Below are 21428 nucleotides of genomic sequence, written 5' to 3'. Positions count from 1 at the left end.
TGAGTTAAACATTTTTAAAAGCCATAAATTTATTGTTCTTGCAAGTGCTTTTGTTCTTGTTCTTGTTGTTGCTGTTCCCTCATGCTAGTTGTTGTTGTTGTTGTTGCGGTGCAGTCAAGTTGAAAAACGCACAAGTAGGTCGTGTTGTTGGTTGTTTGTGTTTTTGCTCAGTCGCTTATTTAATTCGATTTGTAAGCTAATTCCTGAAATATTATCTGGAAATGTTCAAGATGTAGCCAAGATTTTGTAATGAGGCAGCGGAGCTTCCCTTCGCTGGCTTTAAATTCATTAAGCCTCATTAGATACCAGCTATTGGGTACCCATAAGTAAAGTAATTCCAATATGAACGCAGGTTATTAGCTGCACTGTTTCTATTTAACTGAATAAAATCACACATAGGACTTTAGTAACTCAATAAATCGTTTTGCGTACAGTAACTATCTTCAATGAGAGTCCAATCCTACAGATACACTACCTAGATTTCTCTTTTAAGCGTTGAGCTATCTTACTCAAAGTTTTTCAAGGACGACGACTTAAGTGGCGACTAGATAATTTAATTATAGCACTGCAGACTGACATTTGCGCACATTAACTATGCGGAATAAATGGCAGCAGCCTTGAATCCTATTTTTAATTACACTTTCAACCCACTGGGCTGGGAAACTGGAACCGGAAATCAATAAATATGTTCATTCCAGACTCGGCAAAAAGCATTTGTTTCATATTATCATCTTCCTTGGACTTTGCTTCGGCTTTTTCTCGGAAAGGATTTTCCCATTCAGGAAATGTGCATCTAGCCTTTCTTTTCCCTGTCTACCGTCCCCTGTCCCCTGTCCCCCATTTCCTTTTCAACTAAAACAAAAACATCGCAAATAACAAAAAAAAAAAAAGGAGAAGAAAGTAAGAAAAAAGGCAGCTGGAGGCGTAAGCTACTTGAAAGTTTAGAGTGTTCGGTGGAGAAGGCGGGCGAGGAGGTGGCAGTTACTGCCTTTTTTCGAAGCACTCATTCATTCATTCGTAAAGGCTTTAGCAGTAAAATAAACGCGCATTGATGCGGAAAATGTGCTACGCACGACGGTGACGCCTCAGCCTTGAACACGCCCACCCCGCCCCCTAGCTGAAGGCTATGTAGGTGGGTGGGAGGTGGAAGGTGGAAGGTGGAAGGAGGAAGGTGGGATGGTTAGATGGCATGCCAAACTCAGAAGCGATACATTTCCTTTGTGTTATTTTTTGGAAACTTTTAAAGTTGCACTTGAGTGCCTAAGTTGACGGCGGAAGGGGGTAAGACGCCTGCAAGTTAAGGGTACTTACGACATTTGGCAGGTGGAATGGAATGGGTGGCCAGGTGAGTGGGCTGGACGGGGTGCCACTCCGACGCCACTTCATCATTCGGGCGTAAACCTGCCACCCACTACGCAAATACGCGTAAATCTTGCTCCGGACGCAGAGGTGACCACCTTGGTGCCCCCACTTCGGTAGTGTTTCATATTTATGTGCATCCTTTGGGGGGGCAGGCAAGCGGAGCAGGCGAAGCCATGAAATTCAATAAACCTGCCTCACTTACTTCACATCATTGGCTTTCCGCATTGCCACTTTTATTATTTAAGGACGAAATCGGTGGGACTTACACATCTGACGGGCAGCTGACCACGATAAAGTTACCAGATATTTCACTTTGTTTTGAAATGATCTGTTGAACAAGCAGTCGAGATTTGTCAGTTATTTGTTTATATAATAACTATCATATATGATCGTTATGTGGCCAGACATTTGTATGCAACCTGCTGATTAAGAGAGTCATTTGAGCTCTCTGCTATCTAAAAGTTAGTTTACTTCAGTTTATGAACACAACTTATATACTACTCAAACTTTTTAACCAATCTTTGGACTTTACATTAGAGCCACATGCTTTTTTAGTGCCTCTAATTAGCCTTCCATCTACTGAGCTCAAATCTTTTGTCGAGCGAAGACTAACTACATTTACATTTTACATAATTTTACCATACGTACCCATCTAATTTGAAATAATTTGAAATAATTAAAGTCAAAAAAGTTGCAAGCTCTTTCGCTTCTCTTCTGAGCTTCAACTGGTACCTAAAAAGGACGAAGAGTGGGCGCACCTTCAATTACGCACCACCCCGCTTCTCGGCTCCTTTGGCCAGACTCTGGGTTAATTCAATTCGGAGCTCTGGCAGATGATTCCTGCTAATTGCGGCCAGAGTGGGGCCTAAGTGGGCTCCACGAACAGCTGAGAGACAAAACAGATCATAAATATTGTATATATGTGGGCCAGAACAGGCACATATGCATTAGGGCGTGGCTGGGCCATCCAGCCTGGAGGGTGGAAAACTTCAGCTGGCGTTGCGAGGGCAATAATTGATTAGGCTCGAACGTGATTGTTAACTTTTTGCATATGTAATTTCGATTAGGCTCCACTCCGTGCCGCCTTCCCCGCTCCACCCGCTCCTCCCCTGCTCCGCAGCCAGTGTGTGCAACAGTGCGTATGGGTAATGTGTTTCGGGATGTGTGGCTGTGCTGCCTAAGCAACATTTGCCCCTCTCTTCTAGCTAGGCCCCATGTATATATATATATGAGGTTTATATGTGCTCCCAATCTCCCTCTGTTACCATCACAATGCAAATTTACAGTCACATGGTTCGATTGGCAATTTAATAAGGTAACTCTTTCACACAGAGAAAAAGCGCCAGTGGAGAGCCCTTTTTGCCAGGACGACAGAGACACACACAGTGAGATTGGGGTTTTGGGTTGAAGGGTTCAAAGGTTAAAGCGAAATGGAAAGGTAAGGGTAAAGGGAAAAGAAAACTGGTGGGGAGGGGCGGAAAACGCGTTCACACAGAAACTGACGTGCTTTACATATTTAATGTTTAACTGTAAATTAGGTTAAAATGTGTTTGCAAAATGAAGCTTTTTTCCATCTCCATTCCTTCCGGCTGCTGCGGCTGCTGCACCGCTGCTAAATGAGGATTTTCAACGTGGAAAACTTTGGCATACATCAGAGCACGGGCACCCATGCCCGTTTTCCCGTTTCCCCGTTTTCCCACCAACCCATTCCGCTTGTCCTTTTGCGGCTTTAAGTGTTTGCCTTCCATTTGCGTCTCATGCGCTCAATCCCCTAATGCCGCCCAGGAAGAGGGGGTTATTCTAGGACCTCCACTGTATGGCGTCAATTTGACCTTCCATGTCCATGTCCATTTCCATTCCCACTTCCATCTGCCCCTTTCCCAGCGGTTCAATCCATGGTTGACGCTTACTTTGCAGCAGCTTATGGCTGAAACGGGGGCTGCTGGGCATGAATATGGATGCGGATGCGGATGGGGATGCGGATGCGGATGCCGAGGGCGTGGTTGCTTAGCTGGGAAAACTGTTCACGCATTAATTAACAATTTATGATTGTGTCCGTGGGTGGGCGACTGGATATGGATGCGAAATGCGAACGGTTGGCCTGCGTTTGAGTGCATTTGCTGGCGCATTACAAATAATTTCATTTGGCTCCGAAAGACGGGCATTTTAATGAACCAGCTTAAATGGCCGATTTGCAGGCATTGAAAAGCGATCCATCCCCCGTGGACACAGCAAAATGGGATGCCTTATTTTTCGGCCATAAAATCGAACGAATTTTATGTACAAATTGTATATTTTTATTTTATTTTTTATTAGCACTTGCTCAATATGCAAACAATAGGACTTTGGAATTTCACAGCCGAATTCAATAAAAGATATTCCTCACTTTGCCGCTCAATACTAGATGTTTATGGACTTTAAGGATAAGCCAAGGCAAGAACATGGAAATGCATTTACATAACACTGGCCCACGGAGGAAGTGGGAAGCGAGCCACGCCCCCTGGTTCTTTGTGTATCAAGCTATACATATATCTGGACAAAACAGAAGGCAGAAGACAGAAGACGGCGCAAGGAGCAGGAAAATGTAATCCCAGCCAAGCGGAGCAAACTTCCGGCGAACGTTGGAAACGGACGCTTCAATGTATTGGATACGGGAAATGGCAACAATTGGCAACAGTGCAGCGGGCTGATGAGGAAGGAGCCAGGCTATCGGAGCAAAGGATAACTCCGAGTGGATGCACATATGCAGGACGGGGGCGTGGCACCGCCCCTCCCCATCGCCATCCAAGACGCTGCATTAAAATCTTAAGCAGCATAATCGCTGGACTAGAACCGGCAACAAGCAAAGATGGGCAGCACAACAGATAGAGCAGCCCCACGTTGACAACCGACTTGGGCCCCATCTTCCGTTCCCTTTCCCGATTCCAGACAGACTGGCATATATACACGGATATATCAGAAGCTCCACTCTGTGCTCCAAACGAACTGGAGCGAGCTCAAAGTCCGAGAGTGGCTAAAACAAACAGGGCGCAATAATTTCGAGTTATTACGCAAGATCGAGCAAATTTGCACAACAGATTGCAGAATAATAAACTGCACTAACAAACTGAATACATTACAGCAGGTTAATCATATAACCAGTGCGATATGGATGCAATGTCCTAATTACAGAGATGCAATTAAGCCCTAGTATAATGAGGATATTAGGTGCAAGCTAACCCAAAATAACTTGGCAGAGCCATTGCATTGTGGAAGGAAGTGATAAATACCACCTAATTTATTGGTATTTTATTCATTTGGAAACGAAAACAGCAGAACGGCATAGTCGAGTACCCGACTATCAGATACCTATTACTAAGCTTTAATAGCACACGAGCTCCACCTAGCGGTCATTTTATTATTTATTTATGGCTTAGATCGGAGAATATTTATTGTACTTTTATTAAATGCGATGTTTACTTTTAAAATACAAGTAATGAATGGAATTAAAGGTAAAAACACAAGGTTAAAGGTTCATACGGTACACATCTGACAAAGAGTATATTGTTGAGCACAGATACCTTAAATTTGAATATTTTGGGTCAACTAGACATGAGCGGAGTTAAATCCATATAAAGTATGAAAACTATTGAAGAATATAGAGCGCGCTGTTATCCCAGAATTTGCCCTATTTTTTATGAACCAAACTTTAATTTGCCAACAAAGTTAAGCCTACAAATTCAACAAAAAATTAAGGGGCAAAGCGTGGAAACTATGCTGGCATGTCCGTTGATCTAAAACACACAACGTTCCGGCTGCTCCACTCAATGTAAAACCCGGCCACCAAAACGCCCTTCAGCCCTGGGGCTTGTGTCCTAATAGAATTTGCATTTTTTGTTTACGTCTCTTTTTTCCGTCGAAGTTGTTGGCGGTTTTTTTAATTGAATAACTGCAATACAGCTGCCTGTGGCACTGCCACTGGCTTTGTTGGTGCTTATAGCGCCATATATATACTCTATATCGAATATTCGCAGGGCTACTACGTTATCCCTCGGCAAACAAAATTTGGATTCGAAAAATGATTGGATAACTGATTAACCAGATTAAACATCTTCAGTTCGGAAGAGATACTTGGTTTTTGGCTCAAAATACAGGCAAACGAACTGAAATTCTAATTGAATTCAGGGTGCTTCATCAGCTTTGTCTGTAGGAGGATTCGATATTAAGAAAGCATGCTTTTGCCTGGCAAGGATTATCTAAAATTCATTGAGTTTATTCATTCGGCTTTTATTTGAATTTCCCCAGCAAGATACATAAACCTAATTTATATTGAAATTACCAAAGTTCTGATCGACGTTTTGGCCAAACACTAAAACAGGCCCACAGCCACACACACACACTGATACCCACACCTCAACCAAGCAAGTGTGTGAGAGTTTAAAGAAGCCAATAAATTATGAATAGCCCTGGCATTGATTGGAAAACTTTTCAAATATGCTGCCACTTTTCTACACGAATAATTTGCGAGCATTTTCCAAAACACACACGCCACTTACTGTTTTCGTGAAGGACATTCGACGCGATAGTGTGGGAAAACCAATCACCCGGTTTATTATTAAATTCAAGCTTCTGCAGGGATTTTCCAGCTTATTTGCCCGCCCTGCCAGTACAGCCATATGGAATACTGTAAATATTTATTTGTGTATTCTGCGGTAAAATATATTTCTATCCTATAGCCGAATCCGATTCGCATTCAGTTCTGCGGATTTAATTTGTTGACTTCTGCTGCTTTTTCCTTGTGGTCTCACCGCTGCCATAAACTGTAATTTATTTTCTGCAGCTCACCAACTTGCCCGCTTGAATTCTGTGTGGTAATTAGAGGAACCCACACAGGTAGAACGCTTTTCCACCTGCCACTTGACCCGGCATTGTTTGGCCATAAATATTACACATACGCCGCATTGTCCGTAGCCGGTTTTGGGATTCTGCTCCTGGGCTTGTCCGCTGGTGACCAGCTCAAAGCCTTGTCGCACCCACAAAGAAATACTGGGAACACAGATTAAATAGGTTTTCGTCCATACAAGAACAAGAACATGGCTTTAACAGTCTGGCGTTGTTGTGAAGACCTGCTGTTTTAGCCGTATTCTCCTAGTTGTCGGCATGACTCAAAGTGGGCCAAAAGTCTCTAGTTTCGCGCTCCGCAAAAGTGCCACAAATTGCATACGAAACTGTCGGCAATTTGAATTCGAGTTCTTTCCCCTTTTCTTATTTTTACTGCGTGTCTTCCACATTTATCGTTCTCCTCCGGCTTGTCCTGGCCTCTTCTTTGTTGCTTTCGTCGTATTGACGGAGTTGAGATGCATACAAAGTGATGTCCCTGAGCGACGTCCCCCGGCGTGCTCCCAGCTCCCAGGTCCTGGATCCTGGATCTCACCTTGCGGCTGGATGGGTGATTGGGCGGAGCGCCGCACTTCCTATCTGCGTCATATGTCACCTGTCAAGTTGCGTTTTCCTTACTTGTACACGACGGATACACCGGGACCAGCAAAAGTATTTCGAATATCGGCTATGATGAGAAATCCAAGTCAATAGGGCAGGTAGGCACTAATCGTCATTAAGTTCTTATGGTCATTAAAATTGTTAAAGAAATAGTTTCTAATTTTATATACCTAGCTCAACCTTTACTGCCTAAAATAATAAAAAACTGAGTTCTTAAACTTATAGGACATTTAAGTTAATTGGTTCACTTATATCACGAGATGATACTTAATGCAGTTCCTGCTTTCAAAATAGTTAGCCCAAGAGATATAATTTCTTTTTTTTTTTTTTGGGTCCATAAAAAGCCAATAGAGTTGTGCGTAGTGTAGCGGAATAGATTTTTGCGTGCGGCCTTGACAGGTTCCACCTGTCTCCCGACCTAGTTGCGGGTACAGATGTGACATTTGGGCCTGCCTTTGCCCTGTTCCAGACTCATCCGCAATCCCATTCCCTATCCCAGTCCCAGTCCCGCTGCCGTGGCCATTTCCGCATTCGCCGTAGTTAATTATTCGCCCATTTTAGTCCATTATCTGGACTACGGATCGAATCGCTGGCAGAGACGGCGTAGTCCATCGAAATGCAATTAGCGTGTGTCGTCCGCCTATTCCAACGGACATACGTACATACGGACAAGCGGACAAGCGGACAAGCGGACAAGCGGACATAGGGACATACGGACTGCCATGTCACACCCGTGATGTATGGATGTCACGTGCTGCATTCGGCGGGAATAACAACAGCAGAAAAGCACAAATTAGTCGGACCTAATTGTACGGGGGAAAATGATCGATTCCCTTTTTTATCGCCCGTTTTGAGGGCATTTCATTTAATTTGAACAAAACCCAGTCATTTTTTTGCTGCATATTGAAAATTGAAATTGTTTTTGCCGACTGCTTGTGATGCATATAAATCGTGTTTGACTAGTGCGGCAAAAACTAGACAGAGTTGTGTGGTGAATAAAAAACAAAAAAACAAAAAACATTGAACAAGTGCAAACAATTATTGTCAAAAACAGAGAGAGCTGCGACAAGGATGTGCAGGACACTCGTGTCGAGTTGGGGTCCTTGTGTGTAGCCATCGTGTCCTGCGAGCTTTTAGTGCTGCATAATTTCTTTAGCAACGTTCATTAGTCTGCGTCCCCGCCCTCGAACACTTAGCCCGGATTAGGTTTTCCGGAAAATGGTACGACGATGGAGAGTGTCCTGGTCCGTGTTGATATCATTAACTTATTGCATTTTCAGCTCCACCCTCCACACCTCCATGAGCACCGCCCAGCCCCCTGGTAATATTTATGCATAACATCATCATCATCCGATGACTGCCACTTCCACCAGAAAATATTCATCCATCAAAGGAGTGGGTCACGCACACACGTTCCCTGGGCAGGTGGGTTAGGTGGGGAGCTCAAATATAATTTATGCACGTAACTAGTTTGTCATGTTATCCCCTCTCGACCAGGCAACGGTGACGTCAGGCGTTCCTGAAGGATTATTCGCTTGACAGTCGCCACAACCGCAAAACACCGCACTGAGCCCACGTAGAGAGAGTCCTTTCGCCAAAAACACTCTCTTATACGCCAGTTGCTGAATACGGCAGCTTGGCCTGAAGAGAGGCAGCCGCAGAGAAGTCCGGCTGACCGTGAAAACGGTTTGGCCAGAAGTGAAAAACAAACGGGCGGCAGGCAACTCGAATCCTTCCCAGACCATAACCCTAATCAGTGTCCAGAGCTAGCCGAGCATAAAGTCCACTTTTGGTGCCTCATCAAAATCACTTTATGCTAATGGCCAAGACATTTGCATAATTTGCCCCTAGTATTCCCACGCATATATATCATACATACGGATGACAAAATAACGAAACCGAAAACGAAACTTTGGCTCGGAAGTGAGGCCTTAAATGTAATTCAATAAATTCCCTCGTGGAGCGGCTGGAGCAACAATTATTGACATTTTCATTGCATGTGAATTATTATAAACGGACATGTGCATGTCCAGACCCTTCCGCGCACTGGGTTGTCCCACTTTTCGGGCCCTGACTCACCTGCTCCTCCTCCTCCTCCGGATCGTCGGCGGAAACTGTTGGTTATACGTTCAAGTTCCGGTAATTATTTGATATAGGCCAGCCGGTAGGCATGTGGGGCGGGCTGGGACTGGGCGGATTGTTATTTTATATGCGACACCCCGACCCAGAAACAGTTTCGCCAACTTTGTATGGTCACGTAGTGCATAAAAAACCTGTTACGTTTCACGCGCCGCCCTGGGCACTCCATGTCCAGGCTGGGAATCTCGGAGGGAATCAGTGATTCATTCGGGCATTGATTCATTCCGTCTGTCTGGGTGTGTGCTCATCAAACTTAATCTCTGGCTCAATTAGTGGCTTCGACAGAACTCTGCTTCGAAATATGAAGTGGCTGGCGAAAGAGAAAGGACTTTCTGCGTGTCCTTGCAATTAGAAAAGATTTATGCAGGGCCATCAAAGCCAGTTCTGGACTTTTTTACGTCGCCTCAGCAGCGAGGGCAATGAAGTCATGGGGCCATAAAAACCGGACGGTCTGCGGTGCGGTGTCCTGTCCGCGGCTTTATGGATTTTAATTTGATATACGCATTTACATAAACAGCTCATTTGGATGATATAAGCGCGTGTACAAATCACCACGGCAAATCGTCTTGAGGAGCGTGCAACATCGGGCTTTCACCGCCGTTCAGTTGGCAATTATTAATTACTCGCATTTAGTGCTCTCGCTTTCTGCCCCATTGCCGTGATTGCCTCGCCACTTGAGCTTAATGCATCGCTTTCAGCTTTTAGCTCGGATTGAAGCTTGTCTTTGGCGGCAGCAGCTAAATTCCCTGCTAATTACGGCGACCATCTAAGCCGCCCTCGTCCCTCTGCAGCTGATCCCGCCCCCACCTCCTTGCCGCCAGTCATTACCACCTGTCTCTGCCGCATCTGCAGTTGTAATGCCGGCACATCCACACGTCCAGAAACATTCGCACTCACGTTCATAGGTATTGAGAAATCAAGTAGCTGCAACATCTCGCTTAGCTTCACTTACACACACTGCGAGAAAACGATGGGTTACTTTGTATTAGAATACAATTGGAATAGGTGTACGCATAAGTACATATATACATTTCGATGATTTATTTAAAGAATAACTTCTAAATCTTATGACTAAAACTAAACTCGCATTTGAATTTCGCAGGTTGTGTGCAGTATTTCAGGATCCTTAGATCGCATAAATACATTTTAAAAACCATATCCAAATGTAACGATGTACCAGTTCTTTCAGTGCACATACACAGCCAACTGAATATGCAATGAGGCCGAAGCCAGAAAATGTTGGTACATTCTGATGCGGTGTGGATACGAGTGGGTGGTTGTGGGTCCTGGTGGGCGGTGGAAGGTGGGTGGTGGTTGGTGTGTGGGGAGGTTGGAGGTGGGTGGCATACAGAAGTGGTGCGGTGATGCTGGAGTGCACTCCAGAGTGTAGTTATTGATGTTGTTGCTGTGCCTCGTTATCATTTGGTAAATAGTAAATTGCCTACGAATGCCAAAGCAATTACAAAGCATAAAAGGCAAAAATTATTAATTATATGTGAGTGTTTTGGGGGCAGGGCTTGTGAAGAGGGGCGTGTCTGCCACCACGGGCAGTGGGAGTAATTGGCGTCATTGTGTGCAATTGATTGCATCTATCCGGGGGCGCCAATATAAACAAACCAATTAGGGCTCAAGTGCCGACCAGCAGGCGAGTTTCAATCACAGACCGATGGATCCCCATGTGTCACTGGGTGTGGTGGCCCCCACCCTGGGCCACCACGAGCTCTGGAGCTGTGGAGCACTCGAACTCTGGCTGGTCATCGCAGGTCACACAAAATGGCAGGCAATGAAAATCGGAGCAAGTGGAGCCAATTGTTTTATGAACTTATTGCTCTCTTCGCCGCTCTCGCTCCTATCTTGGCCAGATTGTCGATGGGGTCTTGCAGCCATAATAGTTTCGCTCGAGTAGAAAAAATTATCGAGCTGAGAAAATGCTGATGCTGCAGGACGTCGAGCGGGCGGGGTGGAGCCTTGGGAGGGGGGACCTGAAGCGGAAAATGTATTGCAAACAAATTGTCAAGTATTTTTGTGGCTTACATCTTCGGTTTGCCTCCATGTCGCCGCACCACAGGAGGCATCCTGACATCTGCCGGCAGTTCTTGGCACAGCTGGGTACTGACACACATGTTTGGCTCTGGAGATGTGAGCAGTGCAGAAAACGGAATTCAGGTTTTCAGGCTTTTTAATGGATATTGCGGGGGTCGGTAGCTAGTATCGGCTTAACGGGCGATTGCCCTTTTAATTAATACCCTTTACTTGACACTTAACAGCGGATATGAACCACAAAAAAAAGGCATGTAAATCAAAAAAATTTACATTGATTGACAATTTTAACATCCTTGAAGAATTTGTTTTGAGCTGAAAATTCCTATTCTACCTTTCAAGTGTTGCTCTGTCCTGCTTTTGTAGGATTGAAGGTGCACTGCGAATAATTTGGGTAACAAGGTCAACGGAGCCCGGCGATTGTGGCTGAAAGCATTGCTCATAATTGCATTGTGGCAATTAATTGCAAACAACCTAAAATTAATTACACCTACTCCGCCCTGGGCAGCAGCCCCCCGCCTCATCAGCCCACCATCTCCGCCCACAAGTTGCCATACCGCTCGCATTGCTCATACGCCAGGTGTGCCGCTTGGGAAAATTATCTTCCGACATGAGGAGCACAAACTTGTGTGTGTCTGCTTAATTATTTGTGTATACACATGGACGGGGGAGTGGGTGGGGGTGGGGAAAAGTGGGGAGTGTTTGTGCGGCTAATCAAACTTTAAATAGAATTTCGAGTGCAGCACGTACGCATCAAAAATGTTTTACAAAGTGAAAATGCATGAAACGTGCGCCGAGGAGTTTGTTTCTTGCCCCAACTTACTTTCGTTGCTAACTTGCTTACTTTTCCATTTCGCTGTTGTTGCTGCGACTGCCACAAAAGAGCATTTTGTATCTGAAATAGTGGGTTTTTCGGGTGGCAAGACTCCAATTCCAGAGGTGACGCCTGCCACACATTGTGAGCGAAACTTTTCTATGCTGCAGGTTGCACATTGCGCAAGTTGTTTGGGCGCCAACAACAAGTGATGACACATTTCTAGCATTCACCAGCGCCCCATTTCCAGTTAGTTCCCAGTTCCAAATGCCGTCACTATTCTTTCGGGGAAGAGAGCGATCCGTGCGCCATTCGACATGGCCACCGAGTGGTGCTGCTGGCATCCTGAAATCCTCAAATCCTGACATCCTGGACGTAGTTGGTGTTGGCAAAGCGGCTCATAAGCAGTAAGCTGCTTAGGAAATGCACGGGCGCAAAAACATATAGCTGCGAAAACGGAGAAAGTGTCGGCGGAGCGTCGAGCGGCATCTTTTCGCCCACATCCACTTATAAGCAGAAAAACCCCTTTTTAAGACCCAATCCCTTAAGTCCGACCTCGACCCTTTGCCTGCTGCAGAGATTGGGAGAGGAGGGAGGCCAGCGACAATATTTATTTTAAAGCAAATAAGTTCATAAATATGCGGCATGGGGGTGGCTGGTTGAAAAGGGAGCGAGCTAACCAGCTGCCAGACGATTAAGCTGTGCGTGTGAATGGTCCGGAGAAAGGAGAAAGTGGAAAGTGATGGGGTTGCTGGGCGTTGTGGGGTGTCAGTTGCTGAAAAGCGCTCCTAGCTAGCGTGTGTGTGTGAGTCTTGTGTTGATATCCAAGACAGCTTCATGAGTCTGCTAATTGCCTCGTGGGTTTCGATGGGGGATAAGCCGCGCATGCCTCGGCATTTGTTAAAAGAAATGCCCTCGAGCGGTGGCGAAGGGGTTACACTTTTCATAAAAAGTGCAGCTAAAATGAATTCCACCGAAATGAACCACTATGTGATGACAAACATGAGACCCTTGGAATATCAAGTGTCATTTTATGTTAAAACCAAACTTTCATGTGATTAAACTTCGTTAGTTCTGAATGTCCAGCTACAATGTAATGTGACAGGGGTTTTTTTTTACAGTGCAGCTGGTGGGTGCATGCCTCTGCCATTACGCTCCGCACTTCACATTGTTCATTGCCAAAACACGCACAAGCGGAGTAAACTTCAGATAAACTCAACAGCTTGAATATTCTACGAAGAAGTGCCATAAATCAGTCGCATTTATAACTCATAACGCCCGCCAATCAAGTAATTTGTTTGAACAAAACAATTCCCGTCGCTATCCATTTATCAAGCGGGATTGAACCCTTCCGCCGCCGCCACTCACGAATGCATCGATGGTGATGAACATCAGCGTCTGCCTGGCAAAGGAGCTCCAGCCTTAAAGATACAAACCTGACAACTGTCAACTGTCAGCGGTGCCAGCAACTGGGGGACATCAGAGGAGAGCGGGGAACGGGGAATGGGGAGCAGGAGGACAACTATGAGACGGAAGCCAAACAATTGTGTCCGCCGGGCGCTGAAAAATTGTTGAGCATTTGTTTTGACAGCGCGTTTTGACAAAACAACAAAGCGCTCGGCGACGACAAATAGCAAACGGTGTAATGACAGCGGCATGGGTGGGGATGTGTTTGCGAATGGGGGTCAAAAGGGGGTCACTAGGTGGTATGGTATCCAAGCCCGGGGTTCAACATATTAATTGTGTCATGTGGGGCGTGCCGAGATGAAAAAGATACGGTAACTACAAAGGGAATAGCAAGGGCAAAACCAGAAAACCAAAGTGGCGAGTTTGAGTTGCAGATGGGTGAAAACAATCAGCAGGTTTGTAAATTCATAATATAGAAGTGCTTTTTGAAAGCCAAAATATATTGATGTTGTGTTAAACTAAAAGGTTTAATTCAAAAATAAAGCTTACATAGAGCATTTAATAATAGAGTTTTGATAAAGTTATACCTGATGTGAAAGTCTCTACATCCTGTAGCTACCTAAAGTTTAAAAACTCAGATATAAACAGCAAGCATCCGAAGTGTGCACCTCCCATTCTAGCCGAAAATTATTCATTGGTAAAGTTTAGTTAAAACTCCAAACTATTTATGCGTCATTCTGTTAAATTTCCCCTGTCGTTCTAAGTCACTATAAAAACTTGAAGGACGAGTAGTAAAACAATTCAAGCAGCTAATAACCTTTACATATACTCGTACTCGCACATCCTGCGCAACCAATCTGATGATCAATAAATCGCATCAACTTTCGCCCGCACTCGCCTTCACCCGCAAAGTGCCAGCAGTCAAGGAAGTGGGGAAGTCCTGAGATATATCTACTCATATGTACGTCCTCGATGGAGTCACACGTCTTGTTTGCGCAAATTTCAATTTGTATATTACCTTATAGCATCGCATATTGGAGTCCATAACTTATGCACCGTGCAGAAGGAACTTTCGTCGGCAGACAATGAAATTTATGAAACGGAATGCAGAGCACTTGCAACTGTTGCAGGCGAGGAATAATAATAAGAAGAATATGCTACAAATTTGCTTTATTTCACATGCGAAAAAGTTGTAAAGTTTTGCTCACACCATGCCACAGCTCTCGCTCTCGCACTCGTCCTTCGCGCACACGGGGCGTATACGTTTCAGTCAAATTTCGGAATGCCAGCTATCCTGCGAGTGTCAGCGGGCGGTGCCGAGGTGGGTGAGGTGAACTTGGCAAATGGGTGGCCCCGAGGTGGGGAATTGAATTTACTGAATCGGCCGGCTATCTGTCAGCCCTTAGCTGGGTGAAGTCAAGGTCGAGCACCGGTCCCCGAGTGGCAAGAACAAAGTGTGTAATGTGCTTGCAGGAGATTTCAGTATCCACACCCTCCTCCACTTCTACCCCTTCCCCACATAGTTGGCAAACTTTGGCGCGTTTTTCACTCGCTCTCGCCCAAGGCAGCGGCAACCTTTGAATAACTTTATTCTCAGCTCCGCTTACCCTTTGCATGACCCCGGCTCCTGGCCAACACCCATCCACCCGTACACACCCATTTCCACCCACCAATTGGCGGCTTTTGCCAGCATTGACCAGCAGCAATTTGTTGTGCAATTTGCTGCGAATTTGGCATCGCACGCTGGCCGGCAGCAAAAAGAAAGCCAGGAGGTAGGGGGAACAAGGATGCGAGGATGCAGCAGCATGTGTCCTGTCTCCTGTCCCTCTGCGAGTGTCTGGGTGTGTGTGTGTATCTGTCGCTGGGTCCTTCTCGTTGCTCGTGTGCAGAAATGCCCGGGCAACAGCGCTGACAGGCAACAGGGACAATGTGTCCTTATTATTGTCGTAATTATCTCTTGAGCGTGTAGCGAGCGTGAAGCAAATGTAAATATAATAAAAATAAAAGCAGTTAAATGAACAAATTGAGTTGAGTCGCATGGGCAAGGATGTGGCGGTGGAGCGGTGGGGAGGGGGCGTTGCTACTTTCTTTTTAATTGCGTCTTTTATTTATTTTCCGTCTGTTCAGTGACCCGTAAACCGAATGGGAAAGAGTCGACGGACGCCGAATGGCGAACGGCAAACTGCGAACGAGCGACAGCTGACAATTATTTCCTGCCATTTGCCCCATGGCCCACACAGGGCGTATGCGTAATGAGTGATATCTGAAATTTTAAAGTAGCAGCCTCATGACATTTTAATTGCTGCCTCCGATTTGATCTTTGCCCGGGTAGGCTTTTCATTTATTTAACTCTCGGCACTTGAACAAACACTATCAAATTTCGAAATGAGCCACACCAAAAAAAGATTGCGTACGTATTTCCTTTTGAGTGGATCAAGTATGCTTAAGAGTATGGAAAATTCAATTCAATGCACTTTTTCTTTTCTTTTTGACAAATGTTGAATTTGTGTTCAATGAGTATAAATTGTGGCATATTTGGAAAATCCATCAAAAATAGATAAACATTTTATTGGCCTATTTTTGGATTTCACATACTTTCTTTATAGTGTAAAGCCATACAAAACCCGGCTGTATTTCCGGCTATTTATGGTCAGCTTTGTGGCAATGGCACAAAATTTAATTAGCCCGAGCCCAGCGACGATATCTCGACTGGAATCCCTTCATGGACGAGGGATTCGGGCAGATGGACTTGTTTTATTCACGGCATTTGTCAGTTAAAACCGCAAAAGCCAAAGTGGCGAGCAATGTGAAATGGTGGGCGGGGTGGGCTGATCAGGTGCCGCATAATATTTTATGAATCATTTATAACTCAATAATCCCGTTGAGTTGATTTCAACCAATAATTGATTATTGTTTCCGCCGTCCAGCTGCCTTGCACCGCATTACGTGGGCAGGCATCTCTGCGGTTGTCGATTCGCAGCCATAAATTGTTTGTAATTTTATTTGAATGCGACTATCAACTTTTTACGCCCCACATTCAAGAGGACGTTTTCAAGAGCCCGAGTTCCGCAGGATGGCTGGCAACTGGGTACTGAACCGAACTGAATTTATGCAAATTTCCTGAGCTGGCTGCTTTTTCTCCGGCCCAGTCTGGCGTGAGCGATTTCCATGAATATTAATGAGACAACACATGGAAATTAGGAGAGTGTGCGGCTGTCTAGTCAAACAATCGCCGGCCGAGGTTAACCGGAGTACATATGTATCTCGATGTGATTACCAAAAATCAAAATCCCACCTGTGAGGCCGACAGCCATCATCCTCCATCCTGCAGAGGTGTTGGGCCAGTGAAAATATACACAGTGCGTATACACAACTCGTGTCGGGATCCACTGACACCAGGCAACAGACACCAGCCGGGGGCATTTCTCCGGCATAGAGTACGAACGAATTTAAGCACTCCAAATTAACGATGCCCCAAAAGTAGGCTACGGCATTTGCATCTGCAGCAGCTGGCGTGCATAATTAACAGGATGCAGCCAAAAGGACGGAAGCCATCCCTAATGTGCTGGCGAACTGAAATGAATGCCGAGGTGTGTACTCCTGTCTGCCTTCCTGCATCTTGTGGCACATTATAAGTTTTTCCAGCTCCCAAAACAACTGCCGGCGACTGCAACAACTATTTTTGCTCACACACGAACTTCGGGAAGGGTACTTCAGGTATGTTGGGGGTCACTGGTCAACTGGCATAAATAGTAAATAAGCTAGAAAATATTTTAAAGTATCAAATATATATATAAATGTATCTTTAGGTCATAAATTATACAGGTCCTTAAGGTCCTTAAGGCAATGTCAAGTAATGAATTAGCTTTTACTAAAGTTACCTCTTGTAAATAGAGAATGTGGTGTGTGTTTTTCAAGACATCTTTAAAGTAATAATTTAATTTAAAATTAAATTAATTTAAAATTAAATTCTTTGATCATATATTATTTTGTAGCGCAGTCAAGCGCAGTCATGCTCCTTATTTCTTCCATGGTTTTTATAGAAAGTATAAACGCCTCCAGCTGCAACCGCAGGAGCCACAGCTCGTAAGATTGCTCACATATCTGGCCATGTAGCTGGCCATTTCGGTTTGCAGAAATTTGAATTTGTAAGCCACCGGCACAAACAATGAATTATTTTCTGTTAATTCGGATGCGAGTGCCGAAAGTTTCACTACCGACTTGCAGTCTGTGTTAATTGAAGCAGAAATGAAGGACGAAGGAACGGGGTGGGGGCAGGACCTCTTCCATTTCGCCGGCACCGCAGACGATGTCAAAAAGTTTGTGCTTAAATATTCGATACCAAAAGTTATTTGAAAGCTACATTGGCCCGGCACTTAACTCGATGCGAACTCCCCAAGCTGCAGAGATGGACCCAGTGACATGTGATATATTTGCCTAGAACCAGACACGGACAAGCAGAGGGGCTGAGGAATGGGACAGGAGAGGATTAGCCAATGTCCTTCTGCCAAACAAAGGGCTGGAAACATGCAATCTTTTATTTAATGAGTACGAGTCAACAGCTCAACTTCAAACTGACACTTTGCACCGCAATCTCTGGGATCCATCGGGCGGCAATGGAAGTGGGATGGGTATTCGAATAGGTATGGGGATGGGCATTCAAGGAGGAGGAGAAGGAGGAGGAGGGTCAACGATGGTAAATAGTTGGCTAGGGTTGCCGCTGCCATTGACTGCTTTATTGGGGAATTGGGGACACGCACACACACACACACACACTGGGGCACACACTCCCTCACGGATGAGTTATTAAGCCATGTTTGCGCTTGTCTCTGGCTGCCACACATTTTCATTGAAGAAATATTTGCAGTCGCCTTCTGCCTTTCAAAATCTGGCTCTTCAGGCGTGATTTAGAAACTTTTCAAATATGCTGCCATTGGCACTGCTTGGCCAAAGAGCTCGAGGAGTGGCGGCACTGCGAGAAATATCTAGGAGGCACTGTGGAAGGCAATTAAGGATATCCAACTTGACCAAAAATACTCACATTAAACTGATATTTGTGTCTATTAAAGCTCTATACAAATGTAAATCGCAAAAATGTTTGAATGATTCGAAGAAAACTCTGCTCACAGTGGATGGCCAAGCCATCATCTAACCGAATAGCGACCTTCCCGCTTCCGCATGGCATCACAGTGTCTGTGATCTCTGGCTGGGCAGCAATTTGATTGAAAAAGCCAACGGAGCAGAAACACATCGCAGGCGTAACAGGTTCGCATTCGGATTGGAGCACGGATTGGGCACGGATTGAGGCACGGACTGGGGCATACATGTGCCGGCAGACCTGCGACGGGGCACCTCCAGCACCACCCACTGATTATGGTTGTGCAGGCATAGCCAAAAAACTTGAGCAGCAAAAGTTCCGTGAAGTCTGCCCTTTTCCCCTATACTTTTCGATGAATGTCAGAGCCGGTGAGCTCAGTGACCCATTGACACGATATCTATGCACATATATAGTGGATTTATGTGAGCTCAGCTCGGCAGTTACAGTCTCGCCCAGTCGACCGAAAATTAGTTTCGAGTGTCTGGACATTTTGCAGCCACAGTTTGCGGAGCAGGCATAAATAGATTTATTGAAATTTATATGTGCGGCACGTATTTGCTTAGCCTTCTGTTCGAGTGTTTGGTTTTTGGATTTAATGGCGGCAATTGCAGCTGCCCGAGGCAAGCTTTGAAATCGCCATAATCAAATCGAGTATACCACGCGTTGGCCAGCGCCTCAAGGTTAACCCAAAATCCTGACCATGGTCAACAGCCCAACTTCTGCTGCTGCTGGTTCACTTCCTTGGAATTTTGTTTACGTTTTCAGCTGGACGCGACGGACACATAATTTATTTGGCTGCGATGTCCTTGCGCGCTCCATGTGTCTGAGTCTGTATGCGTGTGTGTGCGAGGGTAGGTCCTTTTGCCCCGCATTCCTGGCTGTCAGCGCCTGCGAGATAAGCTGACTGCGAGAAATATGTGCCCGCTCCCTAACGAATGTGCGAATAATGAGGAAATGGAAGGCGTTGCGAATGCGGTGCTCCTGCAGGACCTCCGCTCCTCCAGCTCCTGCCGCACTCCTCCTCCGCTTGCCACAAGAACACATAAATTAAACGCACAACATCGACTTTAATTGGTCACGCGGTCTATAAAAGAATGCGGATGGAAAAGCAAACGCGAGCCCGGATAAAACTACGACTAGTTAGTATGAACCTCTCTAGAGATGGTAACAAAAACCAGTCATAAGAAATCCGTACATTAAAATTCAAGTCATTATCTTCAGATACTTCCGACTTTAATCAAAGAAAAACATGGATTTTTTGTATAAAAGAAAATGGGTTACAGCACTCAAAACACTTGTATTGGGCCATTCTGGAAGATATATTTCATTAGAAATAAATAGACTGCAAACATATTAGCTTGAAAAATTTATATTTTCAACTTCACTGATTCATTTGCAATTGTTTTTTGTAATTCCGAGCTTATAACTTATAAGCGTAGATACAGAAAATATATTAATGTAGACGGTAGTAACATTTCTTCCTGGCGTTCCGTCCATTTGGTTATCACCACCAATTATGGAAAATGACTGGTGAGCACGAGCACATCCCCAATGAAGTGGAGTGTCCTGCCTTTCCCCTTCCTTTGGCCACAGTATCTGGCTGCCGGAGAGGAGGTTAATATGGGCAACTGATTTATGTACGGCAACAGCAGAAACACAAACGGAATTGGGAGCAGGAGGCGGAGGAGGAGGAGCAGGACTCCACGGACGTGGCCATCTTCAGTGGCCGGCGCCAGACGCACGCGGCACATCCTTCATCCTTCGCCGCCGAGTCCGTCGAGTCCGCCGGCTTGCGTGGCTCATCGTCATCGTTCGCATTATAAATGATTTTAATAATTTGAAGCGATTTGTTTAGTTCTGCATCAAGTCGGATAAACGTCGATGATTAATTAGTCGTGGAGGCGGCCAACTTGGAGCAACTATTCCAGTCTTGAATGGCGATGGGTATGGGTATGGGGATGGGCATTACATAAGCGTTTGCTACCACTTTTATCGCTACCGTATTTAAATGCCCCAGGTCTCCTTCTCCGCCGGCGTCCTTAATCAACTTTTTGGTTTTTTTTCCCCCGCCTCTATGTTTGTTGATTCCCAAAGCGAAAATTAATTGGCGCCCCGATGCAGACGATTCCCGCTCCCGGTTAATTGATAAATGGTTGTTTCCTAGGAGCGGGGCGACTGCCATTGCCTGCTCCCGACATATGCAAATTGCTCAAATGTTGTTCCATCTTTTCCGTTGTTTGTGCGCATCGCAAGATATCGGAAGGCAGCTCTATAAAGCTTCTTTGTGTGGCTTAAGCCTTCCCAACTTGGCAACTTCATTGCCGCCCTGCTCGATATCGATTGGAGTAATTACATTTTCAAAAATTAATTATTCACACAATACAGCATTTTGAGACTGCGATTTGTGCAAAACCAATTTACGCTCATGCATACGCAAATATTTGCATTGAAATGCGAACACTACCGAATTGCAATTATTGTTATTGCCAGGCGACTTGCAGTTGCAACTGCAGTTGCCATCCGACCGTACGGCATTCACACACCCTGCATCCGTCGGATGCCGAATCCGAGGAGTCGAAGTCCCAAACCGAGGCGAATGAATCCCTGGCCAAACCCAAGTCAGTGGCTTCGGTGCGGTCTACTCGATCTCTGACGCCTGACCTCTGACCCCCGGACGCCCATTCATCTCGGATGGCACGCTGACAAGTGGGCATTAATTCTAAAAATGTTTGGGCATTAATTAAGGGCCTTTCACTCGGCTGCAGGTGGAGGTCTCCATTTTCCCTGGGAGATGCCTGTGCATTGGACACTGGACACAGAACTCTGGTCACTGGACACTGCTCCTGGCCCGAAAGCAATTTGTTAACACTTGCATTATTGACACATTTAATCCATAATTGTCAGCATTATTTGCCTGGATTAATTTGAAGCCATAAATTGAAATATAAAGGGCAGCAAACGCACCTCCATCCGCCTCTGTCAGTGGTTATAATAAATATTTTTAAATGCAATTTCACTCTTATTCCGGACAAAAAATGCGAAATAATAATTGCCGCCACAATTTGCGTTTCTTTTTTAGGTTTGCATTTA

The sequence above is a fragment of the Drosophila mauritiana genome, chromosome 2R (genome assembly GCF_004382145.1).
Source record: "Drosophila mauritiana strain mau12 chromosome 2R, ASM438214v1, whole genome shotgun sequence".
In the NCBI taxonomy this organism is placed as follows: domain Eukaryota; kingdom Metazoa; phylum Arthropoda; class Insecta; order Diptera; family Drosophilidae; genus Drosophila; species Drosophila mauritiana.
Note: the sequence above shows the minus strand (reverse complement) of the source record.